The sequence below is a fragment of the Puntigrus tetrazona genome, chromosome 12 (genome assembly GCF_018831695.1).
Source record: "Puntigrus tetrazona isolate hp1 chromosome 12, ASM1883169v1, whole genome shotgun sequence".
In the NCBI taxonomy this organism is placed as follows: Eukaryota; Metazoa; Chordata; class Actinopteri; order Cypriniformes; family Cyprinidae; genus Puntigrus; species Puntigrus tetrazona.
This window is the reverse complement of record NC_056710.1, coordinates 15,041,658-15,048,311: the sequence shown is the minus strand read 5'-3', so window position 1 is coordinate 15,048,311 and position 6,654 is coordinate 15,041,658.

The window sequence follows — 6,654 nt, the reverse complement described above, 5'->3', positions numbered from 1 at the left end:
ATATAGTGCATGAAACACACAATCTCTATGTTTTGCTTTGACCTAACAGTCCACTGTTAATGTCACCTTTTGTGTTTTCACGGAAAAACATTGTATGGGTTTGGAATTACATGAGTATGAGTAAATAATGGGTAAACTGTCCCTTTAAGAACAGGTTAGTCAGGGACCGGTACAGCTTTCATAAAAACACATGATTATTTTTAAAGATGAAGCTGGTAGCAGACGTCTAGCCAACTATAAATGTTTCTTACCAGGCTTGAAGAAGTATTTATTTATTCATTGCAAACTACACATATTTCTTACAAACCATAAACATTTTATTTTTAGTCATTTTTAAGGTATAAGCCATAAATATTTCTCAGGATTAAGAACGCATTTCAAAACAAAACATTCAAATGACTTGAAATAGTGCATGAATTATAGTATTATTATAGAATTATTATAGTTTTTTTGGCTTTGACCTGACAGCCCATGGTTAATACCACCTTTTGTAAAACACATGATAAAAAAAAAAACATTATTGTTTTTGTATTAGCCCATACTAACCACTACTTACCTTTAACTATAGGGAATCAATATTATTCATTCATTCCACAGTCCTGAAATTCAGTGATTCAAATGACCGTTTTATTATCTTGAGTGAGAACATTTTTAAACACTATCAGCTACTAGCTCTCAAACACTTAGCGATCTCATTTTCAGGAAATATGAGGATTCAAACAGGGTTGAAACCAAGTTTTTCTTTAAAACTCTAAATGTGGGCTGTGGTCACTGTTATAGGAATGTCTTTGGTAAAAAGAGAAGAGAAACACCATATCAGATATCAGTTCAAATCGAAAAGAGCTACACCGCCCTTGGAAAGGCACTGCGTGTGTTCCAGTAAGCTGACGGTCCATCACCGCAGGTCAGAAGGTGAGACGGAAGTGAAAACACAGCAGGGCAAACAGCCAAGTGATCTGACTGGCTCCGAACGAATGCTTTATTTCTTCTACATTTGTTTCTTACACTTCCCCCCCTGTTCAGTAGTCCTCTGAGCGAATCTCGGTGCATGGGTGAGATTTCTTCCAGTCAAAATACGCCTACGTGTAACCTGTTCTCTGAAAGAAAACACTGCGCTCCGTGCACTTGCGTGTGGGTCTGCAGAGCGGTTTATTTAAGTCTGGGGAATGCATAGCAAACCTTCAGGTGTTGCCTTCTCTCTGTCCGACACAGCAGACAGGAAACGTCTCATCTCTCTGGTTTCCTGCGCTTAGATCTTTCGAACGCTCTGCAGTCTCTATCTCGGTTTTTTTCGCTGTATTTGTCATTTTGGTAACTTGGCTTTGTTTGAACTTCATGGCTGGATCTTTTTAATTGTTCGCGATTACGATCCAAAATTAGCACGGCTAGTTGATCGCATCCTCTGCATCTGCGTTTTCCACTTAGGTTAAACATTTAAGCATCAGTGGAGAAAAGTAGGAAAAAAGCTTCCCAATAGCTATTGTGTTTTATAAGAGCCAGCTGTAATCTGAGCACGGTGTGGGAATCAGGGATGTCTGATGAAGAGATTCTGAACGTGAGAAAGTCTCTCTGTTCTATTGTTTAGGGGGAGATGTGCTTCCTGTCTTGACATCGACTGGCACAAAGTCATTGTGTCTTTCATGAAGCTGCACGCAGGGTCATACAGTATAAGCTGCTTCTGGAGAATGGGTTATGATTAATAAACACCTGATGCATTTTCGCAGGTATCCAACACGTGTTCACGTGTTCCTGCATGTTTTGCTGACTTATTCAGCTCTTGTTTCTGACACTAAAACCTCAAACGGTTGAAAACCATCAAATGAGAACTCATTGTTCCAGGTAGTACTGGTTTTAGGTTTATTCTCTCTTGCCAAGATTCTTCTAAAGTTACGGGATACGATGTCCAAATGTCTGTGGCCAGTTTGAAAATTTGTGATTCACAACATAACTCAACCTGAAGGCAGACAGTTTAAAAATATATATTTATTATGCAAACTGCAATATTTCAGAGGTAGAGTAGCTTATCATTGGGACGTTGCCAGTTAAACATCATATTTAAAGATGATGCTGGCATCTGAAGCTTAGCCAATTAGACATTTCTTATCAGCCTTGAAAAAGTATTTATTTATTTATTTATTGTTGACATATTTCTTGCAAACCTTCAAATTATTTTATTATTTTAGTTTTAATTTATTCATTTTGAATTATATTTTTATATAAATCTTATATCTCAATTTTTATATATCTATATAAACTCAGCCATAAATATTGCTCAGACCTAAGAATGTATTTTTTCATCATTTTAATATATATTAAAATAAAAATATTTACAAATATTTTTAAATATTTTAAAAATTTATTATTTATTACATTTTTATTTTACATTTTTAGAATGCTATTTAAAATCGTATAATTGTATTTATAGGTTATAAAAATGTGTATAATAGAATTATGTGGAAAAAATAGAGTTAAAAATGCGAATTAAATAAAATGTCATTTTTCAAGGGTAGTAAGAAAATAAAAAGAAACTCATTGTCATAAATCTTATTTTTTATATAAAAGTGGCCATTAAAAAAATGAAAAATGATATAGTGTTAATTTTATACTTCTGTTCTTACACGTTATATTTTTAAAATGCACATACTGTACATTATTACGAGCCTTGAAAAATGTATTTTGCATGTGTTGTGCAATAGTAAAATCCATGGACATACATGATTCCCAAAAGCTATTGTGTTTTGTAACAGCCAGCTGTAATCTGAGCATGGTGTGGGAATCAGGGATGTTTGATCGAGAGATCAGTATTGTGGTAGGAATGATGAATATGTAGTCTTTATAAACTACACTGGTCGTCGATCAAACATGCACTGATATTGCATGACAATAAGATAATGCATTTTAAATGTGCACATTTCATGTGTATGTCTACAATGCAGCAAGTTAAATTGTGCAGACGCTGACCCAAACAAAGCGAGAATTGAGGGGATGGAGAAGGAGAGGGTGCAGAAAGAAAGCAAGCAGTTAGGAGGGGGAAATGAGTTCTTACAGTAAAGGAACGTGTGAGTTTGTGCATGAGCTCCCGCTCTGCACCTCCCCTTCCTGTCTAAATGTGTCCTCTCTCTCTCACTCACATTGCAAGAGCAGTAAAGAGTCAACTCAATTAAAGAGCCTCTTTCCTGGAAACTGGGCTCTGATGGCACAGGGAGGTATGAAGGGAATGGGAACCATGTGTGTTAGATGGGGAGGGGGATAGTTGGACTTTGTTTCTTTGCAAGTGCGTGCGTGCGTGCGTGCGTACACAGGAAGACGAAAGCAGCATGAAGAGCAGCAGAAGAACGGATGGAAATGAGGACAGGGAAGGAGCCGGAATGACAAAACAAACCTTACACAACCTTACAGCCCTACTGTCAGAGGGAATCTCTGCTCGCTGCACAACAGCCCCTCCTCTTCCTCGCTCTCTTTCTCTCAGACACACTCAAGCAATTCTTCAAACCATTAGCTGTTTGACCACAAAGTCCCTGTTGTAAATCTGTCCCACGAGGCCTCTTTTCATCTTAGCCTGCATTCTGTGACCCCTCTCCCACGGGGAACACAGGTCCAACCAACAACCCACTTACCCAAGCATGCAGAGCACACAGGTCCAACCAGCAGCACTCGCACATAGTGGACTGTTCGTGTTAAAGGCACCTAATCTGGTTCAGTGTCTTCTCTCAAGCAGGAGAGAAAGTAATTTTGGAATCATGCAGCATCTGCCTTTAATATACTGCATGTTTGGACAAGATAGGTTATTGTTGTTCTTCATCGTCTTTGTATGGCACACAGTGGCACCACAATGCAAAAAATGTATATGTTCATATTATATATTGTCTTGTGTCCTTGAAGATTAAATATGTAATTTCTGCACCACTTGCAGCGCAAAAGGAGAAATTGCAAAAAATAAAGGAAAAAAAGTGCTTTCACAAAGTTTTGCAAAGCCATGACGAAAGGTTAGAATCCAAGAAAATTGTGTTATGTTTATATATTAAATATATTTACATATAAAATATAGGAATGTGAATAGACACAGTACACATACATATATAATAGAAACAAAAACATTTATTTTGGATGTGATGTAATTGCAATTAATTGTATTTCTATATATTTTTTGTTTTTTTCTTTTCTTTTTGTCAAATGATTAATCACAATAAATTGAATCGAATAAAAGTTTATGTTTACATAATATATGTTTGTGTTTGTTTAGTTGATATATTTATTGTGTATTATGAATAAATACTCACACATATATGTATATATTTAAGAAAAATGTTCTAAATATATGCTGTTTGTGTGTGTATACACATATGTGTGACACACATATATTACGTAAACAAAAACTGTTATTTTGGAATGCGAATAATTGAGATTGATTGTTTGACAGAACTAATATATAATAAATATATTTTAAAAGCTGGTGATAATTTTTATGGATGACTTGTACTATAATACTAAAATATATACTACAAAATTTATACTATAAATATAGGATATATGTAATATATAATTTTAAATAAATAAAAACAATATAAAAGTTTTTATAATAATATAAAATAATATTAATAATTGTAATAAATACAAACAGGCAGTGACATCTTGTACTGTTTCCAACTCCTCCAGCTACTCCTAGCCTCCAGCTTCACTCCATTTCAAGAGAAAAATCTTGGTAGTCGTTTATGGGCACTATTTTTTTATAGCACACCTTTAAGCTAAGCTTTTAAAAGCTCACTGTGCACACTACAGTCTGCAGGGTCATGGCAGACAACATTGTTTTAATGATTCTTAAAAGTTCAATCACTGTCTGGACAAATTAGATTTTGGTATGGAGATGATTTTTTTGATATATTACTGTACATTAGGGACATATGATGTTGTTTTTTTGTACTTTTGGGATGTAATAAAGTGCTTGGACTCCAAAAGGGTGAGTTATGGCATTAGACTTAACAAGCAGACTGGGAGAGTGAATATATTTTTTGTATATCTGGATAATTCAGGCCACTCAGAAATATTGCATTCCACTGATTCTAGTGGCACGGAAATGACACACTTGACATTTCAATTACCATGAATTCACCTGAGAAATCACATACAATCTACAATAATGGTCTCTGAAAGTGTATTTAATATGAGTGTGCAGTTTTTCCAGTTTTTGTTTTTCATCACATAGACTTGCATTGAAGTTTGGGGTGTTTTTGTCTAGGATGCATCATAACTAGAAATAATGCCAATATGAAAAAATAGCCAATATCCAGACGTTTTAGACAAATTTAGAAATCCCAGACAGGACACAACTGGGAAAAGTGGATGTACAGTCACCCTAACCCGGAGTTTTGTGGAAAATACAGAAATCAAATCACTAATAGACTTGCACTGATCTTGAATTGACTGCTCCAGCAAATATAAAAAGAATAATTTCATTGCTTTCTCTCTATAAATAATACAGAAAAGGTGTTTTTTGCATAAATAACACCATTTAGTCACTGGCTTGATATACTAATCTGTAAACAGAACTTTTGCTTTTAACAAGGCATAGGCTTTATTAAGAATATAATACTAAATGCAATGTACAATTATTATGGATCCAGGCCTAAATATGCAAGCGCTAAAACCTGACACTGCACGTGTGCACTAATGAAAAGAGTAAAACCAAGCAACATATCAAGAAAAAAGATCCAACTTCCTTGCTTTTAGAAAAGCTGCTATTACCAGCAGCAGTGTTTTGATGACAGCCAGAGCGTGTTAGCTAGCCATTTTGCTTTCAATAGGACAATTTCAGTGACATGCTGTTAACATTATGCATTCATTCTGCGTGATTATACGCGGACTTGATTACAGACTTCGCAAAGATGCTGTGCCGAAGTGCGTTTCACAACACCCTCACACTCACATAGGCCTATGAACGCGCGGACACATTTGCAGAGTCTTCCCTGGGCCCCTGCAGCGGGCCAGGATGTATAAAAAATGGCCTCACATTCCTTTCCTGTTAAGTCAACCACAATATGGGACTGACACACGAGAGGACTGGACTGTTTCCCAGCACACACAACCCCTCCGGAGTCCCATTACTTTCAGTCATTCAGTCAGACGCACACACAAACACACGCATATTATGTCCGCGTTGCCTGGTTCGCTGGGCGGCTCATAACTTATACATTAATCGCAGTCATCAGCGTCCTTAACAGGAGTATCAACATAGCCGGGCTTACCGTAAGTTTGCAAAATTCAGGGAAGTCGAAATATAAGCATATCTAGACACACGGCAGGCGGCTCAGCGCAGTATTGCTTCCCCAGGGTTACAGTAAACAAATCAGATAAAAGATTACGGAGGTGATTTACTGTAAAACCTCAAATGAAGCCGGTTGTGACAGGAGTAAAACGTAAACATCCTGTAGAGACACGCTGCAACTGTTTCTTACGTGCAGACGCGTCCACGTATTCGCTGAGGCCGTGCGTGTTAAACGCTTAATGCGCATAAAAATATTCAAAACGCTTGTTTTGGGAAGAGGGTGGTCAGGAACTTTGCGAACCCGGGGGCTTTGTGTTTTTCACGGGCGTTGGCTTTTACCAAATGGGGCATGGGCTCACTGACTGCTGCTTTGTTTTGAAAACACGAGGGAG